Source organism: Sciurus carolinensis, chromosome 3 (genome assembly GCF_902686445.1).
Source record: "Sciurus carolinensis chromosome 3, mSciCar1.2, whole genome shotgun sequence".
Classification (NCBI taxonomy): Eukaryota; Metazoa; Chordata; class Mammalia; order Rodentia; family Sciuridae; genus Sciurus; species Sciurus carolinensis.
Window position 1 is genome coordinate 171068322 of NC_062215.1, and position 26233 is coordinate 171094554.

Genomic DNA, 26233 nt, shown 5'->3' on the forward strand with positions numbered 1-26233 from the left:
CCAGCTGAGCGCACAACCCGCAGGAAGAAAGGCTGAGGGTGATGCGGACTGTGGCCTGCTACTGAGGAGGAAATGGTGGCAATCCAGAGCTGGCGGGGCCAGGAGGACCTGCGCAAGGAGAAGCAGCTCCTCAAAAATGTCATGCGACCAGCTGCAGATTCACCCTGAATGGATTTGTTAGCCTGAAAGCAGAAGCGGTACCACCACGTTTCCTAAGGACAAGAGCAATGGCAGAGGACGGAAGAATTGCCTTTCAACTGCCTCCACAAGAAACAGCCAGAAAACAAAAGAAGTCCTTTGACAGAGTGGCAAGCTGTGTCACCGTGTTCACCGCCTCCCTCTCAGAGTGCACTCCACTAGCTGGTGAAGAGTTATTATAGAATAAAAGTGCTTCTCTTCCACTCCTCTGCTCCGGAAAGGCCCAGGGAGGGACCAAGACAGACCTGTTAGAACTCGCCAGAATTCTCTAGGCTGGGCAGCCCTGGACCCATGAGGATACACAGCGGAAAAATAATGACTTCAACTCAAAAGAAACAGAGCAATCCAAGATATCAGCCAAATACTTCTCAACTTCACCATGAATCAAATTTTCTACAGTGAAAGGATATGGATTTGGAGGAAAGTTAAGAAGACTGTCATAGCTGAAGGTTTACATTTGTTGACCTCTAAGAAACAGCCACTTGAGATCTGGAAGGAATCCTAGGTCCAGGCTTAAATCGGCAAGGAGGGCAGTGAAGTCTCCATGGGAATCACACGTAGCCCTAACCTTCCGAAGCCAAAATGTGTGCCAGTGAGATTAGCAGCATGTGAGAATCAAGAACAAATATAGCAACAGATACGTGAAAAATGTCCAACACTTCTAGCAATTAGAGAAATGCAAATTAAAACTACACTAAGTTTCCATCCGTCAGAATGGCAATTATCAAGAATACAAGTAACGATAAATGTTGGTGAGGATGTGGGGGAAAAGGTACACTCATACATTGCTGGTGGGACTGCAAATTGGTGCAACCACTCTAGAAAGCAGTATGGAGATTCCTCAGAAAACTTGGAATAGAAATGCCATTTGACCCAGTTATCCCACTCCTTGGTCTATACCCAAACGACTTAAATCAATATGTTACAGTGATTTTAAGTGACATAGCCACATCATTGTTTATAGCAGTTCAATTCACAATAGCCAAGCTACAGAACCAACCTAGGTATTCTATAGCAGATGAATGGATAAAGAAAATGTGGTATATATACATGATGGAATATTATCAGCCCTAAAGAAGAATGAAATATGGCATTTCCTAGTAGATGGATAAAATTAGAGAATATCATGCTAAGTGAAATAAGTCAGTCCCAATAAACAAAAGACCAAATGGTCTCTCTGATATGTCGATGCTAACCCACAACAAGGGAGGTTGGGGAGGAGAGGAATAGAAGTCCTCTGGATTAGACAAAGGGGAACGAAGGGAGGGGAGGGAAGAAAGGAATAGGAAGGATTGTAGAAGTATTCGGACATAACTTCCCTAGCCTTGTATTTGAATACATGACCAGGGTAACTCCACGTGATGTACAACCACAAGAATAGGGTCCTAATGAAAACAAATTATACACCATGTATGTATCATATACCAAAATACATTTTAATCTCATGTATAACTAAAAAGATCAAATAATATAAAAATTTAAGGAAGAATAATTATGGAAAATCAAAGAGGCAAAATTTAGAGACATGGAAAATATATATCAGAACTAAGACACCTGTGTGTCAGCAACTTCAGGAGAACACAGAGGAGAAAGCAGCAACAGTCAGAGCACTGTAAGAAAATTTCCGAACTGAATGCAGGTTGGAGGGTTTAGGTCAAAAGGACTCTAATTGCCAGGTTGCAGGGGAAAAAACTATTAATTTTTCTTATATGTGTGAAGGTTAATTTTGTGTCAGTTTAACTGAGCTAAGCATTGCCTTGATATCTGGTAAAACATTATTTCTGAATGTGTCTGTGAGGGCGTTTCTGGAAAAGACTAGTATTCAGGTTGATAGGTTAGGTAAAGCAGATGATCCTCGCCACAGGGGGACCAGCAACCAACTCGGCTTGAAGAACAGAAATGTGGGGGAGGTTTGAGCTCCCCGCTCCCTCCCTGAGCTGGGACATCCATCTCCTGTCCTCACACACCAGCTATTGGTCCTCAGGCCTTTGAATTCTGAACTTAGGACCAGTAGGTCCCCAGAGTTCACAGGCCTTTGAACTTGGACCGAGTAACTCTACCAGCCTTCCTAGTTCTCCAGTCTGACAGAGGCAGAGGGCAGTACTTCGGGGCCTCTGTAATTGCACGAGGCAATTTCCATAATAAATCTTTCTCTGTGTATCTGTATTTATATCTACATCGATATCTATCTTCCATTGGTTCTGATTCTCTGAAGAACTAATATATCTGTACTTCAAAGATAAAGGAAACAAATATATAATATGTAGGCAGAAAATCAAAGTGGTTGTCTACAAAGATAAAGTATTAGCTCTATATTAAAATTCTTTTCATAACACAAAGTGACAGGAGGCAATGAAGCCATAGTCACAGAGTTTTGATGAAAAAAAGACTATGAAATGAGAAAAGTGTAGGAAGTTTGGGGGGAAGAGAAATAGAAAGACATTATCAAACGATGAAAATCTCAGAAGGTATTTCAACTAAATAGATTTTCTGAAGAAAGTAAAATCTAATTATCCAAATGAAATAAAACACAAATACCAAACCCTGGTCATTGTGTTCATTCACTAGGACTAGGGCCACATCAAAGGACCCCAGACTGGAATGGCTTCAACAGCAGACATGTGTTCTCTCAGTTCTGGAAGCTGAAAGTCTGAGGTCAGGGGTCTGAAGGGTGGGTTTCTCTTGAAGTCTGCTTTTGGTTTATGGATGGTTTTCTGTGGGTCCTCACATGGTTTTCCATCTGTGTGGCTTATATACTTTAATCCTCTTATAATTTCTTAAGTGACTGTATTGAAGTATAATTAATGTGCAAAAACTGCACTCAATGTATACAATTTGATGAGTTTGAACAAGTGTATACATCCATTTATCCATTACCACAATCGCATTTCCTTGTGTTCTTTCGTTCTTGCTTTTGTTTTGTGATAAAAACACTTAACATGAGATTCGCTCTTCTAAGCATACCAGTTATATTGTGTTAGGACCCACCCTGATGACCTCATTTAACATAATTTCCCTTAAAAGACCCTGTCTTTAAACACAGTCCCATTCTGAGGTATTGGGGATTAGGACTTTGATATATAAATATCAATTTGCCAAAGCAGACATGTGCAACTAACCATAGAAAAAAAAATTTTAACTGACAATTCGGCCATGTAAATGCCAAAATTTGGCTCAGAAATTAATAATGATGTAAAAAACTATCAAGTTATCTAAATATTTTTTAGTAAAAAACAAAGGGCTTTACTAGTGTTTGTTTTGTTTTTAGACTTTCAAGTTCCAAATAATTCTTAACATAAAACAATCAAGATCACAGAATTAAGAGGAAATCTGTCATCTCTGTTCTTTAAACAGCTTAAGTCTAAACCCTGCCAAGAATGCTAGAGTGAACCAAAGACTGCTTCCCTCCTGGTTGACGGGTGACAGGATTTGCCAGTCTTAGGCCTGAGAGACTGACCATTCAGAGACGGTCTTGCTCGCTGCGGGGATGGTTTAGGAATGGCTGGATAGTCCAGTCTAGGCTGATCAAGCTTCTCAGGAAGACCCTTGCTGTAATTTTTTTTAAAAAGTATTCTCTCCTGAGATCCGAGATGTTTAGATAAACCGAATCCTGGAAGAAGATGTCCACGGCCAAGACCAGCTCTATAATTTGTGGGGTCCAGTGAAAAATAAAAACTCTGAGGAATTTCAAGACACTGACGATTATGGAATGAATTGTGGGCTTCCCCTGCCCCCGCACCTCCTCCTACAAATCCTATGTTGAATCCTTAACCCTCAATACCTTAACATGTGGTCTTATTTGGAAATAGGTTCGCTGCAGATGTAATTAGTTAAGTTGCAATGAGGTCACTAGGGTGGGCCCTAATTCATTGTGACTTATGTCCTTATAAAAAGGGGAAATATGAACACAGAGACACAGAACACCACACAAACATGAAGGCAAGGATCAAAGCGATACAAGGACAATCCAAGGAATGACAAAGATTGCCAGCAAACTGTCAGAGGGTGGAGGAAGGCACGGAACAGATCCCCCCAAAGACACAGCCTCCGAAGGAACCAACTCTGCTGACACCTCCATCTGGACAAGAGCTCTGTTCCAGCTTCCAGAACTATCAGACAACTGATTTACGTTGCTTAAGCATCCCAGCTCTAGCAAAGCCATACAATGACAACAGAGAACTAACCAGGCACTGGACCCCTCTCCATGTGGCTCGGTGCCAGTGCACAGGTTACACGCTCACCAGAGGTCAGCCCTGCCTGCCCCTGTCCATGCCACCAGGTGCAGAGAAATAGCAGACCTGCAAGAGAGGCAGCAGGAGAAGAAAGGGAAGCCTAGAAGCCAGGGTTTAAGACTTAAACTTTGTGTTATTTTGGGTTTCAGCAAGGGACTTGCCAAGGCACCATGAGTCCTACAATGAAGTATTAGGGAAAATGAAGGATCGTGGGGCAAGTAAACAGGGAGCCAGAGAAGGCAGAAAGGTTTCATGTGCATTGCTGACCTAACCTCTTGAAAGCAGTAAGAGAACAGGAAAGAGTTGGGTTGGAGGGGAGACTCAGAGTGCGGAGGTCAGAGCAGTCTTGGTCACACCAACGAAGATTCTCCAGAGCAAAGAAATCAAAAGAACCCCACAGAAATAGCCCAGCTCACAAACCCCCGCCATGCTCAGAAACTGACTGGGAGTGGTCAGGACAGAACTTGCCCACCACTGAATACCGTGGTGATGGAGAATGTCTGCCAACTACATTGGATCCATCTGATCATCTTCGAGGGAGATCCAGCACCCACACATCATGCACATCCACCTCTCAGATTCAGGGAACACCTCATCCACAGTTCCTCTAGCCTCTCTTACTGAGGATTAGCCTGAAGGAAGACGTTAGTGAGATAAACTGAAGCCCCCATCTCTGCTTTTTGATTTGGGGTCCTCATCTGCTGTGAACACCTCGGTAGTTCTCGATAGCTCACCTGGTGATGGACCCAAACCTTCACTCTCTGGGGGTTTGAGCCCTTGGTCATCACTTCATTCTCAGTCTGAGGTTGCTGAAAAAATCCATTCATGGTTTCAGTGGAAGAAAGGGGCACCAGCAGGTACACAAAGGAATTAGCTAAGTCCCATCTGTATGTCTCTACTGTGGAAAAGCAGCCTGATCTCCTCCTGGTCAGTCATGAAGACAACTCATCAGTTTACCTGCTGGTCCCAGGTATCACAAAGTCCCAGGTGTCCTGAGAGAAGCCTTAGCTTATAGTTCAAGAAACTTGATTGTGTACCCTAACAAGAGTAAATGCCCTATGAAAACTGGAACTTCCAACCTTGCAGATCTCAGAGTTATGGAGATGGGAGGTAAAATGATCACACCGGGATCAATGGCAAAATGGGGCTACGTCTGCTTCTACTCCTTGGTCTGTGGACCCATGTGTACATTTTGTTGGGGCCACAGTACCACAAAAAAGTCTCTGATTTAGTACATGGGCAGAATCCTGGAAGGTAGCAACATAGCATCTCATCATGCAAAGAACTAAAACCACGATGGCATTTTTTGGGGTATCAGGGGGGGTAACCAGGGATTGAACTCAGGGGCACTCAACCAGTGAGCCACATCCCCAGCCTTATTTTTTGTATTTTAAAATTTAGAGGCAGGGTCTCACTGAGTTGCTTAGCACCTCACTTTTGCTGAGACTGGCTTTGAACTCTCAATCCTCCTGCCTCAGCCTCCCGAGGCCCTGGGATTATAGGTGTGCACCACCAGGCCCAGCAACCATGATGGCATTTTGAGTCTGCCTTCAGCAGGTCATTCTAATTGCAATCGGGCTGCCTCTTTCAGGTTGGGATGTGGGGTTATTATTGGACCCCGAGTCACAAGACCTCTCCCACATCCTATTGGCAGGGATATGTGTGTCTTGGTTGGATTCCATGCTATATGCAATCCCATGTCTCTTTTGAGAAGAGGGGTGTTGGTTGAGAGTCCGTGGGTGAGAAAGGCAAACTCATCGTAATAGGTAGTGGTCCCTGTGAGGATTAGTCACTGGCCCTACAGAATAGAAGAGGCCCAGTAATCTGGGGTACAGCTCAGTGGTGAAGCATTGCTTAGTATGCATGGGGCCCTGGGTTCATTTCTCAACCCCCACACCTAAAAAAATACAGTTGGTTCCCAAAACCATAGGGGTCAGGTGGGAGAAGAGGACCAATGTAGTCAGCTTGTTACCAAGCAGTCAACCTGGAGAAAAAGTGTCGTATAGGGTACTCAGCTTGGTCTCCAGCAGGTTGCTAGCATGTTGACCATCAGAGGCAGCTGAAGACAGATTGTCTCTGGGGAGGGAGTCCTTGTATAGCCTCCATCCCAACCACTTAGTTCATGCACCCACTCTGCCAGTTCTGGGTAGCCAGTGACGGTTAGTTAATGTGAACTGGCCAACTTATTTGACTTGTTTTTGTTTTGTCTTTCAGTTGCATTGAGCTTTACAATAATGTTAAAATTTTTTTTAAAAACCTTTCACACTTGATACCCACTCCCAAATCTCCATCACTATACCACTTCTCTGGACCTTCTTGGCTCCAGTTTTCCAGTTCTTTTCCTGACAGGCCCCTGATCACATTTAGTGACTTCTCAACTTTGGCTCCTTCTCCTTCCACTCACAGTAGATCACAGCTTCCCGTTTGGAAAGAGTTTTCCTCTCTGTGAACTCTCCAGGTGACCCCTGGCTCTAGCAGATTTTCATATTTAACTTGCACCAATCTTCCAAGCTCACCATCTGTAAATCAGATTTGGTCTTCTCACTTCTTCAGATGAACACACTGCGACTTCCCCCTATGGTGTGGACGTGGATGCAGCTGGAGGGCAGGTGCTAGGGAAACTGTATTAAGGGAGGCAGGACCTTGTCTACCTGCTCATGCTGCTTATGCACCCTCTCTGGTCCTGTCCTGCTCAGATACTGTCATTAACCTACCATCTTATAATGGATTACTACTTTGCCTTTTGTTTGGGCAGGGATCAAACCCAGAGCCTCATGCATGCTAGGTAAGTACTCTACCACTGAGCTGTTCTCTTAGTACAACACCCCTCGGATCGTACGACTGGGTGACCCAGCAGGATCTTACTAATAATAGGTAGTTTTAAGTACATGGTCACTTGGAACCCATAGTGAAGTGTTCTGCCTCTTCCAGTGTCCAAAAATAAGCAAAAACAGTGTTTCTCAAGGTACGCAATTCTCACTGCAAATAATAAATACTTGCTCCCGAAGTTCAGGGGCTTGTGCCATGACTCTCATAAGTAGGCTGGCCGTCAGCCCCGCGCTGCATCTTTTCCTTTCGTTGGCACTTCAAACACAGTCTGCCAGACTATGACCCACGTGGTTGAATTTCTTACACCACAGCCTGACTTACTGCAGAGCCCTTTCCTGCTTCAAGGGCTACTCAGAGTTTATAGCCTTCCATGTCACTCAGCATATTGGCCACAGCAGTATTCTTAGGACCCACGTGTAAAATGTTATACCTCCAGATGCTGAAGCATTTACAAGGAGCTATACTCCCTACACTCTTAGTAGTAAAGGATGTAATATACAGCTGTTTGGGTTTTAGTTTAGAAGTTACGTCCTGGAAAATCCCCTGATGATTGAACCCCTAAAATGTTCATGGCAGTAGAGGTCTCTGGTTCATCATGGAGTTTGCCTCCCATCCTCTAAGATGATTGGACCTTACCAAGGTGGGCAGCCTACTAAGAGCCTCCTGCCCATCCTGTCACATCATGATACCATCAATGTATGGTATCAGAGCGATGCTCCTCCAGATATGCAGATGGTCAACCCCATTAGATTGTGGATGGCAGGTGATGGGAGAGTTAGCATAGCCACAGGGCAAAACTAATGACTGTTACCTGTTCCTTGTAATTAACGCATTCCAATTGGAATAGAGAATGAAGCATTTGCCAAATGAAGGTCACATGCCATGTATCTGAGGCCTCATAAATCTGCTCTAGCACTGAAACACATCCAGGTCAGCAGGGCTACCTGGTTGACATTGTTTGCCGCCATTCTTCGGCATCCATCCAGTTTCACAGGGGACAGATTGATGAATGAAGCGAGTCTATGGTGGGGGACCTTTAGGTCTTCAAGATCAGCCTTAAGCTGACACACTCTCGGGATCTATAATAGGGTTTTCACTTATTCTCTTGGTGTGGGATGGGAAGGAGCTGGCATGGATCAGTCCTAATTCTCTGCCACATTCAGTATTTGGCTGAGAAAAGATGAGAGGGAGTAGCACCACAGAGTGAATGATAAGGTGGATTCAAGGCTGCCTGCCAGTTTCTTTTTGCAGCATGAACTCTCAACGGGAGAACTGAACTATATACCTCTATGGCCACCATGGCTAGATCAATCCACATCTACATATCAAGCTCTTCCTTTCTATCTATATGGAAATAAGTGACATTTGTTCATACATGAATGGGATTTACTCCAAGAATTCAGAGATATTTTTTCACTTTGAAAAATATTTTAGTGGAATTCACTGAATTTAGGGCTTCAGGATAGTGAGCATATAAGCAAATTAAAAAATGACAACAGTTTTCATTATCTGTGGAACTTTGGAGCTTTTATGTATGTTCAAACTTTTTTAACATCCAAATATTTCTCAATTGCATTTTAAAAAGTTGGGAATATTTTTGTCACTGCTGAGGATTGAACCCAGGGCCTCACACATGCTAGGCAAGCTATCACTGAGCTATATCCCCAGCCCACATAAAGATTTAAGTATTTTGAAAGAGATTTAGGACATCTCCCTATTGGTTATTGGCATCTAGAATAATGCCTTCAGAACTTGCTGATGGTCATAAGCTGGCTTATTTCAAGATCTTTGACCAACCAGATCCGTAGGGTCTCTCGATCTTTGTGTTGGCCCACATGCACAATACAAGCCTGCCACGGGGCTACTTGCATCTGCATCACCTCTGTAGTATCCTTCTACTAAGGAGAATGTGACCCCACATGATCTCTTTCCCTTTGAGCAAAGATGGGAACAGGCATGACAGCATCAAGGACCAGCCACACATTTTGAAGGGATACAGAACAACTTTGCCTTCATGTAGATCACACAACATAATTTCGTGTTCTGGAGCACAACACAGCAATGGAGGCAAGTCATACATACGTGAACCAAAAGGACCTGGAACATTCAACCAGCTGGATATTAGCTGAGCCACAAGAACAATCTAACCACACTTAAAAATAACAATAAGAATAAGAAGGATAGTCATTGCAACCTCTCCAGTAACAGAGAAGGTCACCGTGACCACCAGGATGCAGTGCCAAGTATCTGAGGCTTCCTTGGCTCTTGTGCGTTTGTACACTCAGGGCCAGGCAGCAGCAGGCACCAGCCCCAGTGTTCACTGGCTTACCCTTAAGTGACTGCCAGTGGCTCAGGTTGCAAATGTGTTTATATTTAGAAGAACAGGTGTGTGGCCCAGCTCTGAGGCAAGTCAGCGCTCTGCTGGTGTCATCTTGATGTGTTGCATGCAGCTGGAATGGTTTCCCATGGAAAGGGATGCCACACCCACTAGGATCCAGGGCTTCAGGCTGCAGCTAGTATGGGGAGACTTCGTGCCATGACTTCTATTCTCTTTCAATTCTGTTGCTTGTTCTTTCTTTGCATAAGTTTAAAAGGTGTATGTGTTTTTGTTTTTTTCTTCTTCTTCTGTTTTTTGCTTTTGTACTGGTTAATGGTTTCCTGCAAGAAAATGCATCAGAAATCCTGGATTCTAAAGCTTAATGTGGCCTCATTAGAAAAACAAGTCACCTTTTACCCATGACCTGGAGGTGATTTATAACTGTTGATCCTCACTTGATCCCTCTGTAGTATACCAAGATTGCTGTGAAACTCAAATGAGTTAGCCCAAATAAGTGTAGCTTCATAAATGCTAAAGTGCTGCACCAATGCAGGCATGCAAGAGACTTTATGAAGCTAAATATGCTCTACAAATGCAAAAAAGCAGAATGGAGAGAAGAGTGCTGGGAGCAATACCATCAATACCAGATACATGACAGAGTCCCAGACAGCGGTTCTCAGAGACAGCAAGCTCTGCAGCCACCTTCTTCAATGACTCCTTCATTAAGAAGTCTGATGAAAACATTCTGTATGAAGACATGAAGACACTTGATTGTACTATAAAGTCATCCTGATGATTAATTTAGCTCTAGTACTTATCCAGTCTTCAACTGTAATTCCATTCTGGGTACCATGTGACATAGACAAACCTCACATCCATTTGCAGCATCCTTAAATGAAGTAGGAACCAAATAGAAGACATTGTAGTGAGGGAGGCAAAGGCAATTCTGTTTCCATTATGTATTATTTTTGTTTATATTATAATAAGGATGATTATGAGTTGTTAAAAGTATATAAGCAATAATAAAATAATTCATGGAGGAAATAATCCTGGTTTTCCATACAGCAGCTTTATCAAAATATCTCCCAATCAGAAATATCCTGTCTACAAAATGAATCCTTTTTTATATTAAATAGGAACTAACACTAAGTAAGTGAATAAATATACAAGGATACCAGCCCTGTCTATCACTTACAACAGTATGAGCATTTGGAATTTTTCTTGGATATTTCATTCTCACTGAACTCCTTAGTTGATCCAAAATGCAGGGAAGAAGAGAGAAGTGTCTATGCAAATATGCCCACCTAAAACATAGAACACTCCTACCATCATGAAGTCCAGAAGGGGAAGCACCCTCTTCTTCTGGGACGGGAACCTCCTGGTGCAACATACCTGGCCAGGGCTGCCGTCCAAGTCCAACCACCACTGACCCCCTGCTCATTCTTGGAGCTGCCTTGTGCACATGGCCCCAGAGTCATGGACACTGATTTCTTGACTGCATTTGAGTGAAGTTCAAACTACAGTGGCAAATCTGTTAGACCCACAGAAGCCCTAATGGAGAAAGGGATGAATAACACAGAGAGGAGGAAGAAAAAGAACAAAAGAGAAAAAGGGAGGGAGACAAGAAGGGAGAAGTGGGTGGGGGAAGGAAGGAAGAGAGGCAGGCAGGCAGGAGAGTAGGTGGGTGTCCAAGTCCAAGTTCTGAGCCTGGTGCTTGGAGCTGCCTGGGGCATCCTGTTTGAGGTGAGTGAACTGATCACAGGTAAATTACCTACCAAGTCCAGGTTGGCTCTGCACTGTGACCCTACTAGTCATAATCATCATTAATAACAACATTTGCTGAATGTTCACTATCTCCTAGACACTATTATAACAGCTCTAGATGAAATCTAATGATTCTACAATTATAATCATAGTCATCGCTCTCAGACACAATAAATCTACACCCTGTATCTCAGAGGTCATGACGGGCAGAGTCAGAATCCAGAATCAGGTGGGCTTGGTACACACCACTCAGCCACCTGCTCGCTGTCCTCTCACTCTCCAATCAACCATTAGCATTTTCTTTTACTCACTGAGATTTCTGTGAGTCTTACAGAAGTTAAAGGCAAGATTTTCTGCATCTGTGAAAACTACATGTAGTATCGTCAGTCAAATGCAAAGTCTATGGTACAATTCTTATTCTTCAGTGATGTTTCAAAATATACTTTAGAAGTTTGCAAATGCTTAAACAGAAGTTACTGGGGAATGATAGTGGCCAAATTATATTGTCATATTGTGTGCATGTGTAACAATGAATCCCACCATTCCATACAACTATAATAAACCAATAAAAATATGGAAAAGAGAAAAACAAGTTTGCAGATGCTTGGCAGTTTTCTAGCTATTTCAAGCTCCTTTGACAGTTCCAATAATTTTTCAATTGCTTTATTGTTTTGTTTATAGTGATCAGAGTTGCTTTACATCTTGTTAACTAGAGGTTTTAATTAAAGTGAGCATTTAATTTTGATTCTGATCAAATTATTGTTTTGGAATCTTGTTAAAACTAAGTAGAAAATAATAAAAGAAAATTCTTTAAAAGCTAAGAATAAATAAATATTGCATGTACATAAGAAATACAATATAACATGTATCAATAAGTTTCCCATGAATAAAGGAAGCTGGTTAATCATCATTGGTAAGAGCTTCTATGCTGCCTTAGCAAATGTCTGAAAACCCCTCCTGACTACACTTGCCAAGAGAAGATTGGTTTCTAAGTTGTATCACTGAGGCCAAAGAAACATCATTCATTCTCTGAGTTTGCTGAAATGAAGTTTAGGATCCATTCAAGGAAATTAAAATATTTTCGGTTTTTCTTACAGAGCAGCACTAATATAAGAAATTAATCATTCAAACAACAACATTAAGCTGGAGGAAGTGGGGGAGGCTCAAGGAAGCAGCCGACTCCCACAGAGGGAAAGCAGAAGCACTGCAACTGCCTTGGGCTGAAGCTTGCAGCCTAAGCGTGCTGCTCAACCCTTGGGGATGCTATCATTTTCCAAAGAGTAAACATAGAAAGAAAAGGATAACTGTGGAGCTGAGAAGACCTTAACATATAGTGCATAAAGACAGTGCCTGGACCAGGTTGTGACCACAGCTAAAACTATACAATTAAAAAAAAAATCTATACCGCCCCCATGGATCTACCTGAAACTCCTTGGTTTCACCTTCCACGCAGTCTGTACAAGTCAGATATCCTGCCAAAACTTAAGAAAAATAAATACATGAATTAGTTAGAGGCATTTCATAATTGCCTAAGTACTTAAAAATAAAAATAGCAAGTATTGTCCATTGTCTATAGGAGTTTTTAAATGTCTCTTTGTTCTCCTGTCTCTTCTATGCTTGGTTTTTAGCACTGTCATTATTAACATTAATTTTTTTGGCCTAATTTCAATAAACACTTTTCAAATTTGGTGATTTGCTATATTTTTCTTTGGATTATAAAGATAATACCTACCTGGCCCTTAAATGGATTGTAAAATTAATTATTAAGTGAGGGATATTAAACTGTTAGGGAAGAGTTCATTAAAGAATGATTCCAATTGTAAAGTGCCACCAAGACTCCAAGAATGTCATATTAAGTCATTTAAGGTGGATGGAGATGATGTTCCCACGTTTTATTACAGCTCTTATGGTTAGTAGTTATTTCAAGGAGATTGCTTTATTCTGATCTCTGCAGTTGATTTTGAGGTGGATGGCATTTAATTTTATGTGTGTATTCAGAGAGAAATGAAATGGCTTGATAGTGACATACATTTCAGAATCTTTTATTGAATCGAAAAAGCAAGACTTGCATTACCTCTTTGAAGCAAGGAAAAAATTCATGATCATCCTAAGTTTCATGTTAGGTAAAACAGCGACATTTGGGAAATTAATTAATCTTATCTGGAACTGCAGATGCATTATATTAAATCTGATCAAATGCTGAATAGCATCTGCAGCCTTGCTAATTCCACTGAAGCCAATACAATAGTGTTACATTTAGGTGGAACTAATCAAGTAAATCTTGTCTACCAGGGTGGCAGAAAATCTGCTGAGGTCATAGATTTACAATCCTGAAAACAATTTCCATCTCCTTAGAGTTTCCCCAAGTGCACAAAGATCTGTGCTGAGATTTCTCTCCCTTGAATCCTATGGACAAACTTTCCTCTCTCTCCTTGGCAATTATCCACCTGTGCATAATATGCATTCAGACAAATGTGATGTGGAGGGTTGTGGTAGCTCATGGAAGGCATGCAAAAGGAAGAATCACCCTGGAAAGGTTAATTTCAAGAATCACTCTCATGAGTGGGATAAGTATGAACCAGCAACCAGGAAGTAGGCAGCATTAGCTAGATCACATTTAAAGCAAACCAACTGCGACAAAACAAAATGTGGGTTACCCTCAGCTCTCAGAAATTCCTTGAGGCATCACAGCACCTACACATCTAGAGATGAGTAGTCTGGCTTTCTATCCTGCTCTATCATTTAAATGTAAGATTTGGAGCAAATGACTTAGCCACTCTGGAGCTCAATTTCCTTATCTTACAAAATGAAAATGACAATAGAGCCTATTCCGTTGTGTTATTATAAGGATTAAATGAGTTAAAACCAGTAAAGAGCTTAGACTGGTGCTTAGCACATAGCAAGCACTACATACGTGTTTGTTAAATCAACAAATTCCTATCTTGAGACAAGACGTCACTCCTAGCTCTGTGCACACAGCGCACGCAAGATCCAATGCTGAAGCAATAAATCCTTCTGAGAAAGAAAATCGCAGATTCCCAGAGCCTTATTTTCAGAATTGCTCATGTTGCTTCCAGACATTGGCTATTTAATCCTTCCAGAACAACCAAGAGAGAATTTACGCAAATAAACTTCTCCTTTTACAGAAGAGAATGCTGCTGCACAGGAAGATCAAGTGTTTTCCTTGAGATGACCCAAGGAACTCAGGCCCTCTCTAGGTTCTCCCTTGCTAGGCTCCCTTGCTGTCCAGCATAAAATGTCACTAATTGGCATGAGTTCAAAACAACTTAAATGTGTGACATTCAAGCCAATGGAAGAAGTTTGTACACATCAAAAAACAAATCCAGGGCTGGAGAGATAGCTCAGTTGGTAGAGTGCTCGCCTTGCAAGCACAAGGCCCTGGGTTCAATCCCCAGCACCGAAAAAAAAAAAAAAAAAAAAAATCCACTCTACAATATTTATGTAACTTTTCAGAACCGAGATCTTTTCTTCTGACTGTTACAGGAAACTAACAAAGTAAGTACAGCTGAGTGAACTTAAGTTTCCATTCAAATTTCCTAAGTGAGCAAGAAAGTCAAACATGAAGATGGATTTTTAAAAATAACCAGTTATGCATGCAAGTTATATTTAAATTAATACAAGTATGATTTGACTGCTAAGTCATGGAAGAAGAAACTAGAAGAAACTATTAAGTTAACTAGGAGACTGGGTATCTACGATGCCATTCATTATAGTGGGAGTCCCACCCGGTCAAGGTATAAAAAGGGTAGAAAGGAATGAGAGAAGTTTGAGTGGGGATGACAGATTCGCTCAACTTTCAAATCGCTTCTTAATGACTTTGAAAAACAATAATCTTGGTCCACAAAAGTTTCTTCCTGCCAACTCCTGTTTGTGCAAGAATCCTTGGACTTCACCCAATACAGCAAAGTGCCATATAAGAAGGGAGAAGGGAAAGAGGGAACAAGTGGGGAGGGAGGGAACTAGATGGGGAGGAAGAATCAGGATAGGGGGTAACAGAGAGACAAAGGGAGACAGAGAGATTTTTAGTGGTTCCCATGAAGGAATGTTTTGAAAGAATGTTGGTAACTTCGATTACTGACATTTTCCCCTGATACCAAAATAACATATGTTCATTACAAAAACTTATCTATTTTTTTAAAAAATAAAAGAAAATGAAACTCATCATAATTCTCTGGCTCTTTTGTGAGTAGGTATCTCGGGTTATATTGTTAGTGTTCACATACGCACAACCACACACACTATGTGTCTATGAATTCACAGTCTTAAGTCAAATTAGTATCTGAGCATAGAGCTTTTCAGCTTAATTTTACATTTTATTATATTATGAGTTGTTTCCTATACCCTTAAATATATCTCATAGATTTTGATGGTGTCCCCATAATTTTTTCTGTTATATAATTTACCAACTAGTTGCATACTAACAGATTTCATTTCTATTATTTTCCTAAAATAAATAATACCTATGTAAATTAATGAATTCTATGGAATTCTCTGGTTATTTCCTCAGGAGAATTTTCTCAAAGTGGAAATCCTAGACCAAAGTGTCAGCGTATTTTAATGCACACAGTATATCATGTCATGTTTGGTGTTTTCTCTGGGTTCTATTACATTTGAATATAAATCTTTCTCCAAAATAAAAAGTTCAACTGTTTGCTTAGCTTAACTCATGATTTTTGCTGTTATCTGCATTTTGCTATTTCCTACATGTTCCTTTGGATCATTTTCTAGTTTTAAATTTATTTTAAACTGATACATAAAAACATGAAAATAGTAGATATTCCTGGGTACCATTCTTGTTTCAGCACATGTATGCATTGTGTAATATTTAAATCAGGGCACATAAACCTAGGTCTTCAAACATTTTTCATTTCTTGATGGTGCAAACACTCCAAATCCTTTCTTGTAGCTTCCTGAAACACACAGTACCTTGCCACAATCTGCCGTCATCCTACTCTACAGTAAGTAGCACATCAAAATGTCTTGCCCCTGTCTGTCACTCAGTCCCCACTGGTCAACCTCTGCCTGTTTCCACCATCCTCCCTGCTCTCCCTGGTCTCTGGAGAGTGACACTCAAGAATCCACTTCTGTGAGGTCATCATTTTATAGTCCGTGTATGTGTGAGATCACGTGGTACTTTTCTATGCACTTGACATGATAATCTCCAGTTCCATCCAGATTGTCGCAAATGAATGAGTTTCATTCTTTTCGTGGTTGAATAATATTCCCTGTGCATTACAGAATCTTCTTGGAGGAGTAAAGGGCTCATTTTTTATTCTTTCTACAGAAACACTGTCAACCACTTGAAATAAAATGTCATTTAGCCCCAGCTAATACTCAATAACTGTCCCTACCTCTATTTACTAAATGAGGAAATGAACTTAAATAACTTCCAAAGACCCCAGAACAAGCAGGGCTTGGCCTCCCACGGGACTGAGAGAGTCATCTTTCTTACCTGTGAACACAAATCTGTGGGCATTTCCCTTGGGATCCTTCAGCCCTACTTTCCCTGATCTCTTGGTGTGAAAGGTCATTTGTGTGTTCTACATAGGACAGTGTTCTACTTAATTTTATTTAAAGCATCCAAATGATAGCAAATTTTCATTGAAAATGTAATATGAACTCCTCATATTATATGCAAAAATTTCTCAAGGAGTCTTCCTAACAATATACTCATGAATGATTCTCATGGGTGTCCCAGGAATGTCACAGTGGGACAGCGGCTGAATATCAGAGAAGCTGAAAGTATTAAAATGAATTCAAAGCTTTTTTATTTTACTCAATTTTTAAATTTTTATTTGATTTGGTTCCAATTATTTTCATATACTTATTTTTTCCCAGCCTGAGAGTAGGTAATATCTCCCATTCAGCATCTTTTACCTTTAATTCTCTTGTATGTAATATGAACAATGACTCCCTGCTCTGTTTCTATCTACTTACTTTTTGATTTTCCTTTCCTTTCCAAAGTTAGCTTCTTACCTGGTTTTAATTGAGAATCCACATATGCTCGTAAATGGTTCAGAGATCTCTTTCAATACTTGAGATGAATCCATTCCTGTTTACTCTAATCATGAATGTGCTTGGTTTTGACTTCTGTGCTGTTCTAAGCTTTGGGGTTTTTTTACTGCTTTGTTTTCCTCATTCATTTCCCAACTGTTATGGTACAATTTAAGATTTGCTCACATCACTTACAGAAGAAACTCCAGCTCTTTGACTTGGCTTTGCAAGGCTTTCTGAAACCTGGTCCTGTTTCTGTGACCTCCAGGAATCCACACCTGACCTCCCAGTTTCCAGTATCCTTTCCCTGCCCTGCTTTATCAACTGAATGATATTTCATTGTTGACTTTATTTTTGTTATTCCCATGTCAGGAATAATTTTGCTGCATTTTTTTTTTCACCTGTGAAAATTTCACTGCCTCTCTCAGAATCATTTTGTGGTCATGGCCTTCAGAATACTTTGAAATATCCTCTGAACCTTCTAATGTATTCTCATAGCACCCTGGTTGTCCTGCCTGGGAGCTCTATTGGAATACCTTTTGCGAAAGGAAGTCTATAAATTATAAAGAAGTGAATGTCAGGAGCCTTCTGTTTATATTTGCAGTATTTCTTCATGAGAGAGTTAGCAATTTTCTAATAGAAATATAGAGCTTACCTTTAACATCCCTCCCCCCCAAAAAAATAATCTGCTGCTGTCATTTGGGCTGACAAGCTAAACAGTTCTATCAATTCAAACAAGAGTCTTGGTCGCAATAACAGTTATGAACACAGCTCAGCAACCATGACAGTCACTTGTGAGGATGTATCAAGAACAACACCCCACGTTCATGGGAACGGCTTTGGAGTCCACTTGTGTGTTGAAGCAATATATTGAGGTCCATAAAGGCAGTGTTCAACATTGTCCTCAAATAACTCCACTCCACTTAGTCAGCAACAGCTCTAACAGGCACCCGGCCGCTGTGTCAGAGGTGGGCAGCAAGAAATCACAGGCAGGCCAACGGCTCAGCTCCAGGATAAACAAGGAAGCCCTGAGAAGCCCTCTCTTAACTTCTTCGCTCATAGTTCAGCCATGGCTCAGCTCACGGCCTTAGCTTGAAATCACATTTCTCAAAGCAGAGGCGAGGAGGCGTATCAAAAGTGACAGATGATACTGGATGCTCTCAAAAGCCACAAATGTGACCTGGGCTGCTTCAGGCAGGTGCTGTCTGCACACAGGGCAGGCACACGTGTCTTTTACACCCCAACTTCTTCACAGCAGAAGTATAAAATAGACCTTTACAAAGCTTCGCACCCGAGGGAAACAATTTGAAGCGTTTCACCAACACAGCAAGCCAGTCTCACAAGGAGGCTGTGCTGACAGCTCTCACCTCTCTCAGCACGATTCCCACTTTTCAGAGCAATAGTGAGAAACGTTTGCAACTTTTGAAAGAGTGAAAGCAACTGTCAAAACAGGAACAGAAAGAGCAGGAAGATGGTCCAGGGGCCCATCTCAGAGGACACCAGGGATCAGACACAGTCCTCAGAGCTGGGCGGGAGAGTGGGACAGTAAAAACACCAGACAGACTGTAGGTGCCCTCCGGGCAAGACTGCTGTAAACCCTGCAGCAAAGCCAACCTGGGGACTCTGCTCTCTCCCCTGAAGGTGTGGGTGGAATGGCCTATTCCTACCTCCAACTTAGTGATAGAAACTGCATTCAAACTTAAACCAAAAAAAAAAAAATAAGTAAATAAATAATGAAAAGGAGGAGGAAAGAAGGAAAGAAAAGGAAGGGAAAGGGCTGGGGGAGACAGGCTCAAAGTTCATTCGACTGAAAAGTCCAGAATGTGATTCAGAACAGGGACCCTAGTGACAGTGTTATGGCTCAGCTCTGTTGCCCTCTTGCTTCAGTACAGTCTCTGCTCCCAGCCCGGACCTTCCCTGTGTGGAAATGACTCTCAAGAGTTAGACCCTATACTCTTAGCAACCTCCAAAAGAAAAGGAACATTCTTTTATTTTGTTTTGTTTTTTTCCTCTAACACATACAAAAAAAACATGAATTCACTGGTTTAAATTTGGTTTCTGGGATTCCTGTGCAGACTTGGAGCTCTGCTTGCCTCAAGTGAGTATAGAGAAGGTTCTGGAAGGAATAAAGTTGCATGGGTACCAAAAGGGGAGGTGAATCTAGAAAGGCTAAGATAATAGAGCGAAACTTTAGTAGTGTCACTGTGGTTTGGGGCTAAGTCGACAGGCGTTTAGAGGATGCTGGCTGGTTTGTCTGCCCAGCACCCTTTCTGTCTTCCATAACAGCACCACCTTTATCTGTGGAGCTTCCTTATGTCACAGCTGTGGTGGAACTGCCAATCACAGGACTCTGCTCACAGGCGTGGCCATGTGACTCAAGTTATCCAATTTAGTCTTCTTTTCTGGAAAATCAAATCTTTATCTCTGAGGTCTAAAAGGTGACACGAGCTGGTCATTCAGTGATTGAACCCCAAAAGGATAGTCAAGAAAGCCTGATTCTTATATACCAGATGCCCAGTGTTTCCTCAGCTCTGTTCTTCCAGATGTCTAACTACACAAGTCTTCCCTAGTCTGACTACAACTGGGCTACCCTGAAAAGCTCTCATCATAGTTCACATTACCTTCCATGCCCAGGACTGCAGTTAGGTTTTTGTCAAAATCCATGCCTGGCCCTGAATGGAAATGAATGACGACTCTCCTGTTTCTGTGGTAGACAGCAGACCCTGAGAGGCTGTGATCTCCAAGTAGACAATTTACTGGCAGATCACAGACCTGAACTTGGACCATGTATTCCTTCTCAGACATTTGTCCCCTAGTGTGTTAAAAAGGAAAATTAACTGGTCAGACGTAGGACAAAGTTCTCACTAGTTTTTCCATTCATATAATCATGTACTCATTAATTTCTTGCATTCATTAATTTGAAGAAGATTTATTTGTTAATAATGTGCTTCATGCCAGGCATTAGGAAGGGTACTAGAGACATCAGGTTAAGCTAAAATAGACATGTCCCTTAAACCAAGAGGCTTCACAGAAAGAGTCCAAAAGTTAAATAAGTAAACCTTGTATTAGTTACCTAGGGTTGCCACAATAAAGTGCCAAAAACCAGTGGCTTAAACCAACAGAAATTTATTCTATCATAGATCCAAAGAGCAGAAGTCTGAATTTAAGATACTGACATGCGGCATTCCCTCTGAACTTTCTAAGGGAGTCTCCTTCCTTGCCCCTTTCAGCTGCAGAGGTCATGGCCATGTAGACATTTCACATGCTCTCTGTGTGTCTTCTCTTCTTACGAAGACAGCAGTGACTGGGCTCAGGGTATACTCTAAATTCAAGATGATGTCAGTTTAAAATCCTTAATTCATTACATCTACATCTTCTATTCCTACATAAGATCACATCCTAAGATCCTGATGGTCATTTTTTGGAGTACACTATTCAACCCACCACACAACTTCATGTATAATTGCAAACTGAATGAATAAGAGTAGCAGAAGGAAAGAATACATGAATCAGGAGTGAGTCAGAAAGGACTGAGCTAGCCTCTGCACGCAGGAGTTTCCTCTTGCTTTCTAACACACCACTATAAACTCAGAAGCTTAATTCAGATCCCACTTACTCCCTCACACCTCTAGGATCAGAACTCCAGGCACAGGAATGAATTATCTATCAGGGCTTCAGAGGCTAAATGCTAGCCTCCGGTCAGTCTGGAGACTTTGGGGAAGAGGCCACCTCTAAACTCCATTGAATTGATTGGAAGAAATTACAATGCTAACTCCTTTCAGTGGTAGAACTGAGGTCTCCGCTTCCTTGCTATGGACTCAAATTGGGTTTCTTCTGAGCTCACATGTTGAAATGCTAGCCTCTGGCATGACTATATTTGGAGATAAGACCTTTAGGAGATAATTAAGGTGAAATGAGATCATATGGAAGTAGTTCCAATCTGATAGGATTGGAGAACTTTATAAGAAGAGGAGGAGAAATTCCCTGTGTGGACATCGGCTGAACTGGAACTGTTTGAGAATGATAGGGGATACTATATTAATTATACTGGGACAAAAGGTGTAAAACCAATCTTTCCTGGACAAATCAAAAATTATGGTCACCCCCATCTTTTGGAACTCAAGGCAGTTACTATTCCCTAGCCAGAATGATAAATTGAAAAATACATTTTTTAAAAAATGAAATCTTATTTGTGCATATTGACAGAACATCAGTCCTGTGCACTCAAAGCTAATACAGTTTAGTAACTAACCTGGCACTCGCTGTCACTCCAGGAAATTGTTTCCACACCTCAATGTCCCTACCTTAAAAGTAAGCTTTTTGCTGTTTCTACTTTAATCCATTCCATGTGAATTCCATTTAAATGGATTTATGAATAAGCATCTTTTTCTCTGTCAGTGTATACATTTCAAAATACTTCCTGTGGCTTTACATTGTAACAGCACTGGAGAGAAATTCGATAAGACAAATAAAAATTCCTGAACGAACAATTGTGAGAACTGTGCTCACAGACTGCATATCTTCAGCTCTGAAGTCGTTTAATCCTGGGGCGGAAAGCCTGCACCGCGTCTTCAATCCCTGGGCACCAAGGCTGGTTTCCATAGGAAGTTGGCCAGCTGTTGCTCAGCTCTGCTCTAAGAAGAGAAAATCTCACTGACTTCACGAGGGGACGTGTTTCACTCTCCTCCATTTATCAGCATTTTCCCCATTCCTCAGAGCCTACCTCAAATCCCACCAGCCTGGGAAATCCTGGCTCCTGACACCAGCTGCTGACGTTCCCTGCACCTCAACATTCTGTGCCCTCCGCGGGCATCACATGATGGGTATTTTATCACATAATACCATATTCAGTAAGTCCCTATGTTTCATAATGTCCCATTTTTGTGTGACTTCCCACAACCATATCCTCAAGTATGACAAATTGAGCTAATCGGTTTGAGTCCCTCGCTTTGGGGGGCCCTGACTGCTGTCAGGACCAGGTGGCCAAACTTTCATGTGTCAGGGATGAGAGGAAAGGCCTGGCAACTGGTTGGAAAGCAGATCTGAGGCTGTTGTGCACTCAGTCATAAAGACCCCGAGGGCGACAAAACAAACCTTAAAGTTCATCTTAACCTCAACAGTTTCTAAAGAACATGGGGAGACCAACTCATTGTGGCCTATTGTGTCCTGCAGGTCTTTGGAAAGACCTTGAGGATCGCAGCCGCCAGCCATCTAATGCAGGTGCTGCTAAACACTTTCTGTAAACGGACTAACAGTAAATGTCTTAGGCTTGCAGGCCACGTTATTTTCTGAGGCAATGTTTCAACTCTGCCTTTGTAGTGGGAGAGCACCATAGGAAATACCTAAACAGACGAGCATGACTTTCTCCGGGAAAACGCCGTTAACAAAACGTTAGGCTGGGTTGGGCCCCTGGGCCACAGTTCCTAGTCCAAGTTCAGTGAAGCACAGTACCCTACCGGCATGCAAACACCGGAAGCCAAACCTGTCTGACTCGTGAAATGCCTTACCTTTGTATTTACCAACCTCTCCTCTCTGCTGTCTACTGTACGTCCTTAGTTTCTCAATAATAGTAACGACAAATTGGTCACAATGTCCCATGAACTCAGTCTCAAAAGAAAGATGTAGACTTTTGCTGGGCACAGTGCCAACATGCCTGTAGTCCCGGCGACTCCAGAGGCTGAGGCAGGAGGGTCACAAGTACAAGCCAGCCTCAGCAACTTAGAGAGGCCCGAAGCAATTTAGTGAGACCCTGTTTCAAAATTTTAAAAAAAAATTTAAAAGGGGGGTGTGGTTTAGTGGTAAAGTGCCCCTGAGTTCAATCCCTGGTAACAAAAAAAAAAAAAAAAAAAAAAAAAAAAAAAAAAAAAGAAGAAGAAGAAAGAAAGAAAAGAAAAGAAAGTTTAGATTTTTTTCTGTAATTCATATTTTCTTATTTGTACAAACTAAATGCCTCTTATATAAAGGAAGAAGTAATACAAATGATTTTTATCTCTGCAATGTTCTTTCCACCTCAGCGACAGTTGGGATTCATGTAAGTGAACTGCTGATTTTCCACCAAAGCCTCTGGTCTCTTCTCTGACCTCTGGCTTGGTCTCTTCACCCATCAGCCTAAATGAGTCACGTCTCAATCTTACTAAGATTTCATTTAAAAGGAAATGAAGAAGTTTCCAGATCACCTTCCCATCAGCCTAATAACTCAGTCCTCTTCGTCAGCCTATACTCTCTCTCCACCCTTGTGGATCTGTGTATTTTAGCCATGTATTCTTCTCTTGCAGAGAAAATGTCCTTCCCCTTCCCATTTCCAGCAGATTTTCCTCTCATGTTACCCGATTCCTATTAGATGTTTTTCCCCCTACCCCCAATTGCTGCCCTTCTACTTTAAGAATCTTTTCTCAAAACCTTGGCTGTGCATCAAGCTTTTTATTGTAATTATGCATATGTTCAAATTCCCCTTAATGATTAAAGGTCAAGGTTGAAACAGAATTTATGGGGAGCAAGCATGAGCCCTGCACTACACGCTGATGTAACAGCTGAAGAACAACACAAAGAAGCCACTAGTCGCTGTATTACTCCCTGAACCAGCACTTGCTGCGGGGGCTGCCTAATTCCAGGGTCGAAGTTGAGAAACTCAGGTTACCCTGGCCTTGGAAAATCCACACATACCTTCCTGCCCATAAGCAGACCAAACACAGAACCTAAAATCAGTTACAGCCGCACCTTCAAACGTGAAGCATGAAGCCCAAACCACTCTGAACTCCCTATGGGTAAAAGAGCTACTGGGGTCAGATGGGTTTCCTTTAGACCCAGAGAATCTTAAGCTTTCTTGCGAGACATAAAAGAAGCTGTACTATGAAAAGAATTCCATAAATAACAGTTATTAAAATGCCAGAAAATGGTTAAATGATAGTCATACAAAACAGAGCCCTTGTTTAAATTTTAAAACAAGCCGCCATCACCTTAATAGGAAAAACATGTGTTGGCTAAACCCATGGGTCCAATTCTGCTTTCAATGAAAACCTAGAATTTCTGCTTAAGTCAATGAAGCCTGTGTGTGGGGTAGGGGTGAATATTCTCAGGATGATCAAAAAGATAGAGATGGACAGGGGAGTAAATGTGTCAGGGAAGGTTAGAAGTTGGAATGGTGAGCAGCCTGTGTCCAGCAGTACTACCTCACCAGAATGACCACACAACAGGTGTTAAGAGTTTGGTCAATGCTCAGGACTTACACTCTACTATTTCTACATCACCCTCTAAGAAAGTGTGTGCTAAGGGTCTCAGCACCCCAAAGCCCAGTGAAATGATCTACCAATTTAAATTTTTTAAAGAGGGTTCTTTTTTCAAAATTTTTACAGACTGCATTTTGATTCATTGTATACAAATGGGGTAAAACTTTTCATTTCTATGGTTGTGCATGATGTAGATTCATACCATTCGTGCAATCACACATGTACATAGGGTGATGATGTCTGTCTCATTCCGCCATTTTTCATACCCCCTTCCCACTCATTTCCCTCTACATAATCTAAAATTCCTCCATTCTTCTCTCACCACCCCCAACCGCTTACCCCCATTATATATCACTTTCCACTTATCAGGGGAAACATTTGACCTTTGCTTTTTGGGATTGGCTTATTTCACTTAGCATGATTTTCTCCAATTCCATCCATTTCTCTGCAAATGCCATAATATTCTTCTTTATGGCTGAATAATATTCCATTGTGTGTATATACCACAGTTTCTTTATCCATTCATCTGTTGAAGGGCATCTAGGTTGGTTTCACAATCTAGCTATTGTGAATTGAGCTGCTATAAATTTTGATATGGCTGCATTACTGTAGTATGCTGATTTTAAGTTCTTTGGGTATAGGCTAAGGAGTGGGATAACTGGGTCACAAGGTGGGTCCATTCCAAGTTTTCTGAGGATTCTCCATACTGCTTTCCAGAGTGACTGCACCAATTTGCAACTACACCAGCAATGTAAAAGTGTGCCTTTTTCCCCACATCCATGCCAACACCTATTATTGCTTGTGTTCTTGATAATAGCCATTCTAATTAGAATAAGATGAAATCTTAGAATTGTTTTAATTTGCATTTCTCTAATTACTAGAGATGTTGAACATTTTTTCATATATTTATTAATCTCCTTCTGTAAATTGTCTGTTCAGTTCCTTGGCCCATTTATTAAAGAGGGCTCTTAAAACCATTTTGTAGTGACTATTTCCCTTATTCTCTCTCTGAATCATAATCTGTTATGCTTCATATTTTCATTTGTTACCAATCAAGAAAAATCATCGATTAGGATGATCAAATGCCAAATAATATAAAAATCCATTCATGTTAGTTCAAAGAAAGAAGATAGTTTGGAATGAAGTCATTAGTGCCATTTCATTTCCGTGTGATAGTTATTAGTACATCAGTCTACGCAATGAAAATCTGCACTTTAAGAACTGATGTAAAAATAAGGAATATATGCAATCAAATATTCAGAATTGATGCTACAAATTACCCAAATCTCTAAGTAGCTCAATCAAAAAACAGTTTGATGGCTTGACATAGTTAGAAGTTGGAAAGACAGAAGGCCCTCCCACCTAAGTTTTGACAAGGTCAGACTCTTCTTTCTCCAAGTCTCAGCTCTGCATCTCTGTGCAGGTAGGAACCCTGCTCTTGCCCTTCTTGGCTTGATGGGAGACATGGCCACTGACAACCCTAAGGTCACATCTTCTTCATCTTTGGGCAAATAGCAAAAATGACTCTTTCTTTCCCAGTTTCAGTTTTTAATATTTAGGGAAAAGATAAGGTTTGGTCCCTTTCAGGTGCCACATTTGAAGGACACTAAAAAAAATAGTTTTCTGTCTTAACATGCAATATTGAATAATTT